This window comes from Oncorhynchus gorbuscha, unplaced genomic scaffold (genome assembly GCF_021184085.1).
Source record: "Oncorhynchus gorbuscha isolate QuinsamMale2020 ecotype Even-year unplaced genomic scaffold, OgorEven_v1.0 Un_scaffold_1405, whole genome shotgun sequence".
Taxonomy (NCBI): domain Eukaryota; kingdom Metazoa; phylum Chordata; class Actinopteri; order Salmoniformes; family Salmonidae; genus Oncorhynchus; species Oncorhynchus gorbuscha.
Genome location: NW_025746191.1, coordinates 72,940 through 83,067, shown reverse-complemented (window position 1 = coordinate 83,067; position 10,128 = coordinate 72,940). Strand labels below are relative to the sequence as shown.

Below are 10,128 nucleotides of genomic sequence, written 5' to 3'. Positions count from 1 at the left end.
CGGTCTCCCATCCAAGTACTAACCAGGCCCGAACCTGCTTAGCTTCCGAGATCAGACGAGATCAGGCGTACTCAGGCCGGTGTGGTCGTAAGCGAGAAACTATCTCTTGGTGCACTATATAAAGTCAAAGTGGGTGTGATTAACAGCTGTTGCATTTTCACCATGTCGATAAGCATCTTTGTGTCACTCAAAAAGTGCAAGAACTTGCATATAATGTAGCCATAATTTGTAGCACAGATTGTTGGATGAAATACAAACTAACCTTATTTCAAAGCGACGGCACATATTTCAGCCTTGTGGGAAGAAACGGACAAAGGGTTGACAAAAGCTTACAGCACCTGGTATTCCCAGGCGGTCTCCCATCCAAGTACTAACCAGGCCCGAACCTGCTTAGCTTCCGAGATCAGACGAGATCAGGCGTACTCAGGCCGGTGTGGTCGTAAGCGAGAAACTATCTCTTGGTGCACTATATAAAGTCAAAGTGGGTGTGATTAACAGCTGTTGCATTTTCACCATGTCGATAAGCATCTTTGTGTCACTCAAAAAGTGCAAGAACTTGCATATAATGTAGCCATAATTTGTAGCACAGATTGTTGGATGAAATACAAACTAACCTTATTTCAAAGCGACGGCACATATTTCAGCCTTGTGGGAAGAAACGGACAAAGGGTTGACAAAAAGCTTACAGCACCTGGTATTCCCAGGCGGTCTCCCATCCAAGTACTAACCAGGCCCGAACCTGCTTAGCTTCCGAGATCAGACGAGATCAGGCGTACTCAGGCCGGTGTGGTCGTAAGCGAGAAACTATCTCTTGGTGCACTATATAAAGTCAAAGTGGGTGTGATTAACAGCTGTTGCATTTTCACCATGTCGATAAGCATCTTTGTGTCACTCAAAAAGTGCAAGAACTTGCATATAATGTAGCCATAATTTGTAGCACAGATTGTTGGATGAAATACAAACTAACCTTATTTCAAAGCGACGGCACATATTTCAGCCTTGTGGGAAGAAACGGACAAAGGGTTGACAAAAGCTTACAGCACCTGGTATTCCCAGGCGGTCTCCCATCCAAGTACTAACCAGGCCCGAACCTGCTTAGCTTCCGAGATCAGACGAGATCAGGCGTACTCAGGCCGGTGTGGTCGTAAGCGAGAAACTATCTCTTGGTGCACTATATAAAGTCAAAGTGGGTGTGATTAACAGCTGTTGCATTTTCACCATGTCGATAAGCATCTTTGTGTCACTCAAAAAGTGCAAGAACTTGCATATAATGTAGCCATAATTTGTAGCACAGATTGTTGGATGAAATACAAACTAACCTTATTTCAAAGCGACGGCACATATTTCAGCCTTGTGGGAAGAAACGGACAAAGGGTTGACAAAAAGCTTACAGCACCTGGTATTCCCAGGCGGTCTCCCATCCAAGTACTAACCAGGCCCGAACCTGCTTAGCTTCCGAGATCAGACGAGATCAGGCGTACTCAGGCCGGTGTGGTCGTAAGCGAGAAACTATCTCTTGGTGCACTATATAAAGTCAAAGTGGGTGTGATTAACAGCTGTTGCATTTTCACCATGTCGATAAGCATCTTTGTGTCACTCAAAAAGTGCAAGAACTTGCATATAATGTAGCCATAATTTGTAGCACAGATTGTTGGATGAAATACAAACTAAACCTATTTCAAAGCGACGGCACATATTTCAGCCTTGTGGGAAGAAACGGACAAAGGGTTGACAAAAAGCTTACAGCACCTGGTATTCCCAGGCGGTCTCCCATCCAAGTACTAACCAGGCCCGAACCTGCTTAGCTTCCGAGATCAGACGAGATCAGGCGTACTCAGGCCGGTGTGGTCGTAAGCGAGAAACTATCTCTTGGTGCACTATATAAAGTCAAAGTGGGTGTGATTAACAGCTGTTGCATTTTCACCATGTCGATAAGCATCTTTGTGTCACTCAAAAAGTGCAAGAACTTGCATATAATGTAGCCATAATTTGTAGCACAGATTGTTGGATGAAATACAAACTAACCTTATTTCAAAGCGACGGCACATATTTCAGCCTTGTGGGAAGAAACGGACAAAGGGTTGACAAAAAGCTTACAGCACCTGGTATTCCCAGGCGGTCTCCCATCCAAGTACTAACCAGGCCCGAACCTGCTTAGCTTCCGAGATCAGACGAGAGATCAGGCGTACTCAGGCCGGTGTGGTCGTAAGCGAGAAACTATCTCTTGGTGCACTATATAAAGTCAAAGTGGGTGTGATTAACAGCTGTTGCATTTTCACCATGTCGATAAGCATCTTTGTGTCACTCAAAAAGTGCAAGAACTTGCATATAATGTAGCCATAATTTGTAGCACAGATTGTTGGATGAAATACAAACTAACCTTATTTCAAAGCGACGGCACATATTTCAGCCTTGTGGGAAGAAACGGACAAAGGGTTGACAAAAGCTTACAGCACCTGGTATTCCCAGGCGGTCTCCCATCCAAGTACTAACCAGGCCCGAACCTGCTTAGCTTCCGAGATCAGACGAGATCAGGCGTACTCAGGCCGGTGTGGTCGTAAGCGAGAAACTATCTCTTGGTGCACTATATAAAGTCAAAGTGGGTGTGATTAACAGCTGTTGCATTTTCACCATGTCGATAAGCATCTTTGTGTCACTCAAAAAGTGCAAGAACTTGCATATAATGTAGCCATAATTTGTAGCACAGATTGTTGGATGAAATACAAACTAACCTTATTTCAAAGCGACGGCACATATTTCAGCCTTGTGGGAAGAAACGGACAAAGGGTTGACAAAAAGCTTACAGCACCTGGTATTCCCAGGCGGTCTCCCATCCAAGTACTAACCAGGCCCGAACCTGCTTAGCTTCCGAGATCAGACGAGATCAGGCGTACTCAGGCCGGTGTGGTCGTAAGCGAGAAACTATCTCTTGGTGCACTATATAAAGTCAAAGTGGGTGTGATTAACAGCTGTTGCATTTTCACCATGTCGATAAGCATCTTTGTGTCACTCAAAAAGTGCAAGAACTTGCATATAATGTAGCCATAATTTGTAGCACAGATTGTTGGATGAAATACAAACTAACCTTATTTCAAAGCGACGGCACATATTTCAGCCTTGTGGGAAGAAACGGACAAAGGGTTGACAAAAGCTTACAGCACCTGGTATTCCCCAGGGGGTCTCCCATCCAAGTACTAACCAGGCCCGAACCTGCTTAGCTTCCGAGATCAGACGAGATCAGGCGTACTCAGGCCGGTGTGGTCGTAAGCGAGAAACTATCTCTTGGTGCACTATATAAAGTCAAAGTGGGTGTGATTAACAGCTGTTGCATTTTCACCATGTCGATAAGCATCTTTGTGTCACTCAAAAAGTGCAAGAACTTGCATATAATGTAGCCATAATTTGTAGCACAGATTGTTGGATGAAATACAAACTAACCTTATTTCAAAGCGACGGCACATATTTCAGCCTTGTGGGAAGAAACGGACAAAGGGTTGACAAAAGCTTACAGCACCTGGTATTCCCAGGCGGTCTCCCATCCAAGTACTAACCAGGCCCGAACCTGCTTAGCTTCCGAGATCAGACGAGATCAGGCGTACTCAGGCCGGTGTGGTCGTAAGCGAGAAACTATCTCTTGGTGCACTATATAAAGTCAAAGTGGGTGTGATTAACAGCTGTTGCATTTTCACCATGTCGATAAGCATCTTTGTGTCACTCAAAAAGTGCAAGAACTTGCATATAATGTAGCCATAATTTGTAGCACAGATTGTTGGATGAAATACAAACTAACCTTATTTCAAAGCGACGGCACATATTTCAGCCTTGTGGGAAGAAACGGACAAAGGGTTGACAAAAAGCTTACAGCACCTGGTATTCCCAGGCGGTCTCCCATCCAAGTACTAACCAGGCCCGAACCTGCTTAGCTTCCGAGATCAGACGAGATCAGGCGTACTCAGGCCGGTGTGGTCGTAAGCGAGAAACTATCTCTTGGTGCACTATATAAAGTCAAAGTGGGTGTGATTAACAGCTGTTGCATTTTCACCATGTCGATAAGCATCTTTGTGTCACTCAAAAAGTGCAAGAACTTGCATATAATGTAGCCATAATTTGTAGCACAGATTGTTGGATGAAATACAAACTAACCTTATTTCAAAGCGACGGCACATATTTCAGCCTTGTGGGAAGAAACGGACAAAGGGTTGACAAAAAGCTTACAGCACCTGGTATTCCCAGGCGGTCTCCCATCCAAGTACTAACCAGGCCCGAACCTGCTTAGCTTCCGAGATCAGACGAGATCAGGCGTACTCAGGCCGGTGTGGTCGTAAGCGAGAAACTATCTCTTGGTGCACTATATAAAGTCAAAGTGGGTGTGATTAACAGCTGTTGCATTTTCACCATGTCGATAAGCATCTTTGTGTCACTCAAAAAGTGCAAGAACTTGCATATAATGTAGCCATAATTTGTAGCACAGATTGTTGGATGAAATACAAACTAACCTTATTTCAAAGCGACGGCACATATTTCAGCCTTGTGGGAAGAAACGGACAAAGGGTTGACAAAAGCTTACAGCACCTGGTATTCCCAGGCGGTCTCCCATCCAAGTACTAACCAGGCCCGAACCTGCTTAGCTTCCGAGATCAGACGAGATCAGGCGTACTCAGGCCGGTGTGGTCGTAAGCGAGAAACTATCTCTTGGTGCACTATATAAAGTCAAAGTGGGTGTGATTAACAGCTGTTGCATTTTCACCATGTCGATAAGCATCTTTGTGTCACTCAAAAAGTGCAAGAACTTGCATATAATGTAGCCATAATTTGTAGCACAGATTGTTGGATGAAATACAAACTAACCTTATTTCAAAGCGACGGCACATATTTCAGCCTTGTGGGAAGAAACGGACAAAGGGTTGACAAAAGCTTACAGCACCTGGTATTCCCAGGCGGTCTCCCATCCAAGTACTAACCAGGCCCGAACCTGCTTAGCTTCCGAGATCAGACGAGATCAGGCGTACTCAGGCCGGTGTGGTCGTAAGCGAGAAACTATCTCTTGGTGCACTATATAAAGTCAAAGTGGGTGTGATTAACAGCTGTTGCATTTTCACCATGTCGATAAGCATCTTTGTGTCACTCAAAAAGTGCAAGAACTTGCATATAATGTAGCCATAATTTGTAGCACAGATTGTTGGATGAAATACAAACTAACCTTATTTCAAAGCGACGGCACATATTTCAGCCTTGTGGGAAGAAACGGACAAAGGGTTGACAAAAGCTTACAGCACCTGGTATTCCCAGGCGGTCTCCCATCCAAGTACTAACCAGGCCCGAACCTGCTTAGCTTCCGAGATCAGACGAGATCAGGCGTACTCAGGCCGGTGTGGTCGTAAGCGAGAAACTATCTCTTGGTGCACTATATAAAGTCAAAGTGGGTGTGATTAACAGCTGTTGCATTTTCACCATGTCGATAAGCATCTTTGTGTCACTCAAAAAGTGCAAGAACTTGCATATAATGTAGCCATAATTTGTAGCACAGATTGTTGGATGAAATACAAACTAACCTTATTTCAAAGCGACGGCACATATTTCAGCCTTGTGGGAAGAAACGGACAAAGGGTTGACAAAAAGCTTACAGCACCTGGTATTCCCAGGCGGTCTCCCATCCAAGTACTAACCAGGCCCGAACCTGCTTAGCTTCCGAGATCAGACGAGATCAGGCGTACTCAGGCCGGTGTGGTCGTAAGCGAGAAACTATCTCTTGGTGCACTATATAAAGTCAAAGTGGGTGTGATTAACAGCTGTTGCATTTTCACCATGTCGATAAGCATCTTTGTGTCACTCAAAAAGTGCAAGAACTTGCATATAATGTAGCCATAATTTGTAGCACAGATTGTTGGATGAAATACAAACTAACCTTATTTCAAAGCGACGGCACATATTTCAGCCTTGTGGGAAGAAACGGACAAAGGGTTGACAAAAAGCTTACAGCACCTGGTATTCCCAGGCGGTCTCCCATCCAAGTACTAACCAGGCCCGAACCTGCTTAGCTTCCGAGATCAGACGAGATCAGGCGTACTCAGGCCGGTGTGGTCGTAAGCGAGAAACTATCTCTTGGTGCACTATATAAAGTCAAAGTGGGTGTGATTAACAGCTGTTGCATTTTCACCATGTCGATAAGCATCTTTGTGTCACTCAAAAAGTGCAAGAACTTGCATATAATGTAGCCATAATTTGTAGCACAGATTGTTGGATGAAATACAAACTAACCTTATTTCAAAGCGACGGCACATATTTCAGCCTTGTGGGAAGAAACGGACAAAGGGTTGACAAAAGCTTACAGCACCTGGTATTCCCAGGCGGTCTCCCATCCAAGTACTAACCAGGCCCGAACCTGCTTAGCTTCCGAGATCAGACGAGATCAGGCGTACTCAGGCCGGTGTGGTCGTAAGCGAGAAACTATCTCTTGGTGCACTATATAAAGTCAAAGTGGGTGTGATTAACAGCTGTTGCATTTTCACCATGTCGATAAGCATCTTTGTGTCACTCAAAAAGTGCAAGAACTTGCATATAATGTAGCCATAATTTGTAGCACAGATTGTTGGATGAAATACAAACTAACCTTATTTCAAAGCGACGGCACATATTTCAGCCTTGTGGGAAGAAACGGACAAAGGGTTGACAAAAGCTTACAGCACCTGGTATTCCCAGGCGGTCTCCCATCCAAGTACTAACCAGGCCCGAACCTGCTTAGCTTCCGAGATCAGACGAGATCAGGCGTACTCAGGCCGGTGTGGTCGTAAGCGAGAAACTATCTCTTGGTGCACTATATAAAGTCAAAGTGGGTGTGATTAACAGCTGTTGCATTTTCACCATGTCGATAAGCATCTTTGTGTCACTCAAAAAGTGCAAGAACTTGCATATAATGTAGCCATAATTTGTAGCACAGATTGTTGGATGAAATACAAACTAACCTTATTTCAAAGCGACGGCACATATTTCAGCCTTGTGGGAAGAAACGGACAAAGGGTTGACAAAAAGCTTACAGCACCTGGTATTCCCAGGCGGTCTCCCATCCAAGTACTAACCAGGCCCGAACCTGCTTAGCTTCCGAGATCAGACGAGATCAGGCGTACTCAGGCCGGTGTGGTCGTAAGCGAGAAACTATCTCTTGGTGCACTATATAATCAAAGTGGGTGTGATTAACAGCTGTTGCATTTTCACCATGTCGATAAGCATCTTTGTGTCACTCAAAAAGTGCAAGAACTTGCATATAATGTAGCCATAATTTGTAGCACAGATTGTTGGATGAAATACAAACTAACCTTATTTCAAAGCGACGGCACATATTTCAGCCTTGTGGGAAGAAACGGACAAAGGGTTGACAAAAAGCTTACAGCACCTGGTATTCCCAGGCGGTCTCCCATCCAAGTACTAACCAGGCCCGAACCTGCTTAGCTTCCGAGATCAGACGAGATCAGGCGTACTCAGGCCGGTGTGGTCGTAAGCGAGAAACTATCTCTTGGTGCACTATATAAAGTCAAAGTGGGTGTGATTAACAGCTGTTGCATTTTCACCATGTCGATAAGCATCTTTGTGTCACTCAAAAAGTGCAAGAACTTGCATATAATGTAGCCATAATTTGTAGCACAGATTGTTGGATGAAATACAAACTAACCTTATTTCCAAAGCGACGGCACATATTTCAGCCTTGTGGGAAGAAACGGACAAAGGGTTGACAAAAAGCTTACAGCACCTGGTATTCCCAGGCGGTCTCCCATCCAAGTACTAACCAGGCCCGAACCTGCTTAGCTTCCGAGATCAGACGAGATCAGGCGTACTCAGGCCGGTGTGGTCGTAAGCGAGAAACTATCTCTTGGTGCACTATATAAAGTCAAAGTGGGTGTGATTAACAGCTGTTGCATTTTCACCATGTCGATAAGCATCTTTGTGTCACTCAAAAAGTGCAAGAACTTGCATATAATGTAGCCATAATTTGTAGCACAGATTGTTGGATGAAATACAAACTAACCTTATTTCAAAGCGACGGCACATATTTCAGCCTTGTGGGAAGAAACGGACAAAGGGTTGACAAAAGCTTACAGCACCTGGTATTCCCAGGCGGTCTCCCATCCAAGTACTAACCAGGCCCGAACCTGCTTAGCTTCCGAGATCAGACGAGATCAGGCGTACTCAGGCCGGTGTGGTCGTAAGCGAGAAACTATCTCTTGGTGCACTATATAAAGTCAAAGTGGGTGTGATTAACAGCTGTTGCATTTTCACCATGTCGATAAGCATCTTTGTGTCACTCAAAAAGTGCAAGAACTTGCATATAATGTAGCCATAATTTGTAGCACAGATTGTTGGATGAAATACAAACTAACCTTATTTCAAAGCGACGGCACATATTTCAGCCTTGTGGGAAGAAACGGACAAAGGGTTGACAAAAAGCTTACAGCACCTGGTATTCCCAGGCGGTCTCCCATCCAAGTACTAACCAGGCCCGAACCTGCTTAGCTTCCGAGATCAGACGAGATCAGGCGTACTCAGGCCGGTGTGGTCGTAAGCGAGAAACTATCTCTTGGTGCACTATATAAAGTCAAAGTGGGTGTGATTAACAGCTGTTGCATTTTCACCATGTCGATAAGCATCTTTGTGTCACTCAAAAAGTGCAAGAACTTGCATATAATGTAGCCATAATTTGTAGCACAGATTGTTGGATGAAATACAAACTAACCTTATTTCAAAGCGACGGCACATATTTCAGCCTTGTGGGAAGAAACGGACAAAGGGTTGACAAAAAGCTTACAGCACCTGGTATTCCCAGGCGGTCTCCCATCCAAGTACTAACCAGGCCCGAACCTGCTTAGCTTCCGAGATCAGACGAGATCAGGCGTACTCAGGCCGGTGTGGTCGTAAGCGAGAAACTATCTCTTGGTGCACTATATAAAGTCAAAGTGGGTGTGATTAACAGCTGTTGCATTTTCACCATGTCGATAAGCATCTTTGTGTCACTCAAAAAGTGCAAGAACTTGCATATAATGTAGCCATAATTTGTAGCACAGATTGTTGGATGAAATACAAACTAACCTTATTTCAAAGCGACGGCACATATTTCAGCCTTGTGGGAAGAAACGGACAAAGGGTTGACAAAAAGCTTACAGCACCTGGTATTCCCAGGCGGTCTCCCATCCAAGTACTAACCAGGCCCGAACCTGCTTAGCTTCCGAGATCAGACGAGATCAGGCGTACTCAGGCCGGTGTGGTCGTAAGCGAGAAACTATCTCTTGGTGCACTATATAAAGTCAAAGTGGGTGTGATTAACAGCTGTTGCATTTTCACCATGTCGATAAGCATCTTTGTGTCACTCAAAAAGTGCAAGAACTTGCATATAATGTAGCCATAATTTGTAGCACAGATTGTTGGATGAAATACAAACTAACCTTATTTCAAAGCGACGGCACATATTTCAGCCTTGTGGGAAGAAACGGACAAAGGGTTGACAAAAAGCTTACAGCACCTGGTATTCCCAGGCGGTCTCCCATCCAAGTACTAACCAGGCCCGAACCTGCTTAGCTTCCGAGATCAGACGAGATCAGGCGTACTCAGGCCGGTGTGGTCGTAAGCGAGAAACTATCTCTTGGTGCACTATATAAAGTCAAAGTGGGTGTGATTAACAGCTGTTGCATTTTCACCATGTCGATAAGCATCTTTGTGTCACTCAAAAAGTGCAAGAACTTGCATATAATGTAGCCATAATTTGTAGCACAGATTGTTGGATGAAATACAAACTAACCTTATTTCAAAGCGACGGCACATATTTCAGCCTTGTGGGAAGAAACGGACAAAGGGTTGACAAAAAGCTTACAGCACCTGGTATTCCCAGGCGGTCTCCCATCCAAGTACTAACCAGGCCCGAACCTGCTTAGCTTCCGAGATCAGACGAGATCAGGCGTACTCAGGCCGGTGTGGTCGTAAGCGAGAAACTATCTCTTGGTGCACTATATAAAGTCAAAGTGGGTGTGATTAACAGCTGTTGCATTTTCACCATGTCGATAAGCATCTTTGTGTCACTCAAAAAGTGCAAGAACTTGCATATAATGTAGCCATAATTTGTAGCACAGATTGTTGGATGAAATA

General features: G+C 44.5%; 29 non-coding genes across 29 annotated transcripts in view; all 29 read right to left on the bottom strand.

The window, feature by feature from the left end:
* The window catches only part of LOC124022719, a 119-nt gene extending 26 nt beyond the window's left edge, over positions 1-93 (bottom strand). Inside the window, exon 1 of the ribosomal RNA XR_006836605.1 lies at positions 1-93. This exon is cut by the window's left edge and continues 26 nt beyond it. This is a non-coding gene — a ribosomal RNA (5S ribosomal RNA).
* Positions 94-326: 233 nt separating this feature from the next.
* Positions 327-445, bottom strand: LOC124022718. The gene has a single exon (XR_006836604.1). It is a non-coding gene; the product is annotated as a 5S ribosomal RNA (ribosomal RNA).
* Positions 446-679: 234 nt separating this feature from the next.
* On the bottom strand, positions 680-798 carry LOC124022717. Its single transcript, XR_006836603.1, has one exon. It is a non-coding gene; the product is annotated as a 5S ribosomal RNA (ribosomal RNA).
* Positions 799-1,031: 233 nt separating this feature from the next.
* On the bottom strand, positions 1,032-1,150 carry LOC124022716. The gene has a single exon (XR_006836602.1). It is a non-coding gene; the product is annotated as a 5S ribosomal RNA (ribosomal RNA).
* Positions 1,151-1,384: 234 nt separating this feature from the next.
* Positions 1,385-1,503, bottom strand: LOC124022715. The gene has a single exon (XR_006836601.1). It is a non-coding gene; the product is annotated as a 5S ribosomal RNA (ribosomal RNA).
* Positions 1,504-1,737: 234 nt separating this feature from the next.
* Positions 1,738-1,856, bottom strand: LOC124022713. Its single transcript, XR_006836599.1, has one exon. It is a non-coding gene; the product is annotated as a 5S ribosomal RNA (ribosomal RNA).
* Positions 1,857-2,090: 234 nt separating this feature from the next.
* Positions 2,091-2,211, bottom strand: LOC124022684. The gene has a single exon (XR_006836580.1). It is a non-coding gene; the product is annotated as a 5S ribosomal RNA (ribosomal RNA).
* A 233-nt stretch (positions 2,212-2,444) lies between these two features.
* Positions 2,445-2,563, bottom strand: LOC124022711. Its single transcript, XR_006836598.1, has one exon. It is a non-coding gene; the product is annotated as a 5S ribosomal RNA (ribosomal RNA).
* A 234-nt stretch (positions 2,564-2,797) lies between these two features.
* LOC124022710 lies at positions 2,798-2,916 on the bottom strand. Its single transcript, XR_006836597.1, has one exon. It is a non-coding gene; the product is annotated as a 5S ribosomal RNA (ribosomal RNA).
* Positions 2,917-3,149: 233 nt separating this feature from the next.
* Positions 3,150-3,269, bottom strand: LOC124022685. The gene has a single exon (XR_006836581.1). It is a non-coding gene; the product is annotated as a 5S ribosomal RNA (ribosomal RNA).
* A 233-nt stretch (positions 3,270-3,502) lies between these two features.
* Positions 3,503-3,621, bottom strand: LOC124022709. The gene has a single exon (XR_006836596.1). It is a non-coding gene; the product is annotated as a 5S ribosomal RNA (ribosomal RNA).
* A 234-nt stretch (positions 3,622-3,855) lies between these two features.
* Positions 3,856-3,974, bottom strand: LOC124022708. The gene has a single exon (XR_006836595.1). It is a non-coding gene; the product is annotated as a 5S ribosomal RNA (ribosomal RNA).
* Positions 3,975-4,208: 234 nt separating this feature from the next.
* Positions 4,209-4,327, bottom strand: LOC124022707. The gene has a single exon (XR_006836594.1). It is a non-coding gene; the product is annotated as a 5S ribosomal RNA (ribosomal RNA).
* A 233-nt stretch (positions 4,328-4,560) lies between these two features.
* LOC124022706 lies at positions 4,561-4,679 on the bottom strand. The gene has a single exon (XR_006836593.1). It is a non-coding gene; the product is annotated as a 5S ribosomal RNA (ribosomal RNA).
* Positions 4,680-4,912: 233 nt separating this feature from the next.
* Positions 4,913-5,031, bottom strand: LOC124022705. The gene has a single exon (XR_006836592.1). It is a non-coding gene; the product is annotated as a 5S ribosomal RNA (ribosomal RNA).
* Positions 5,032-5,264: 233 nt separating this feature from the next.
* On the bottom strand, positions 5,265-5,383 carry LOC124022704. The gene has a single exon (XR_006836591.1). It is a non-coding gene; the product is annotated as a 5S ribosomal RNA (ribosomal RNA).
* Positions 5,384-5,617: 234 nt separating this feature from the next.
* LOC124022703 lies at positions 5,618-5,736 on the bottom strand. The gene has a single exon (XR_006836590.1). It is a non-coding gene; the product is annotated as a 5S ribosomal RNA (ribosomal RNA).
* A 234-nt stretch (positions 5,737-5,970) lies between these two features.
* LOC124022701 lies at positions 5,971-6,089 on the bottom strand. Its single transcript, XR_006836588.1, has one exon. It is a non-coding gene; the product is annotated as a 5S ribosomal RNA (ribosomal RNA).
* A 233-nt stretch (positions 6,090-6,322) lies between these two features.
* LOC124022700 lies at positions 6,323-6,441 on the bottom strand. The gene has a single exon (XR_006836587.1). It is a non-coding gene; the product is annotated as a 5S ribosomal RNA (ribosomal RNA).
* Positions 6,442-6,674: 233 nt separating this feature from the next.
* LOC124022690 lies at positions 6,675-6,793 on the bottom strand. The gene has a single exon (XR_006836585.1). It is a non-coding gene; the product is annotated as a 5S ribosomal RNA (ribosomal RNA).
* A 234-nt stretch (positions 6,794-7,027) lies between these two features.
* LOC124022679 lies at positions 7,028-7,146 on the bottom strand. Its single transcript, XR_006836575.1, has one exon. It is a non-coding gene; the product is annotated as a 5S ribosomal RNA (ribosomal RNA).
* A 232-nt stretch (positions 7,147-7,378) lies between these two features.
* LOC124022667 lies at positions 7,379-7,497 on the bottom strand. The gene has a single exon (XR_006836564.1). It is a non-coding gene; the product is annotated as a 5S ribosomal RNA (ribosomal RNA).
* A 235-nt stretch (positions 7,498-7,732) lies between these two features.
* Positions 7,733-7,851, bottom strand: LOC124022656. Its single transcript, XR_006836551.1, has one exon. It is a non-coding gene; the product is annotated as a 5S ribosomal RNA (ribosomal RNA).
* A 233-nt stretch (positions 7,852-8,084) lies between these two features.
* On the bottom strand, positions 8,085-8,203 carry LOC124022645. Its single transcript, XR_006836540.1, has one exon. It is a non-coding gene; the product is annotated as a 5S ribosomal RNA (ribosomal RNA).
* Positions 8,204-8,437: 234 nt separating this feature from the next.
* On the bottom strand, positions 8,438-8,556 carry LOC124022633. Its single transcript, XR_006836529.1, has one exon. It is a non-coding gene; the product is annotated as a 5S ribosomal RNA (ribosomal RNA).
* A 234-nt stretch (positions 8,557-8,790) lies between these two features.
* LOC124022621 lies at positions 8,791-8,909 on the bottom strand. The gene has a single exon (XR_006836518.1). It is a non-coding gene; the product is annotated as a 5S ribosomal RNA (ribosomal RNA).
* A 234-nt stretch (positions 8,910-9,143) lies between these two features.
* Positions 9,144-9,262, bottom strand: LOC124022609. Its single transcript, XR_006836507.1, has one exon. It is a non-coding gene; the product is annotated as a 5S ribosomal RNA (ribosomal RNA).
* A 234-nt stretch (positions 9,263-9,496) lies between these two features.
* LOC124022597 lies at positions 9,497-9,615 on the bottom strand. The gene has a single exon (XR_006836495.1). It is a non-coding gene; the product is annotated as a 5S ribosomal RNA (ribosomal RNA).
* A 234-nt stretch (positions 9,616-9,849) lies between these two features.
* On the bottom strand, positions 9,850-9,968 carry LOC124022585. Its single transcript, XR_006836484.1, has one exon. It is a non-coding gene; the product is annotated as a 5S ribosomal RNA (ribosomal RNA).
* Positions 9,969-10,128: the final 160 nt, after the last annotated feature.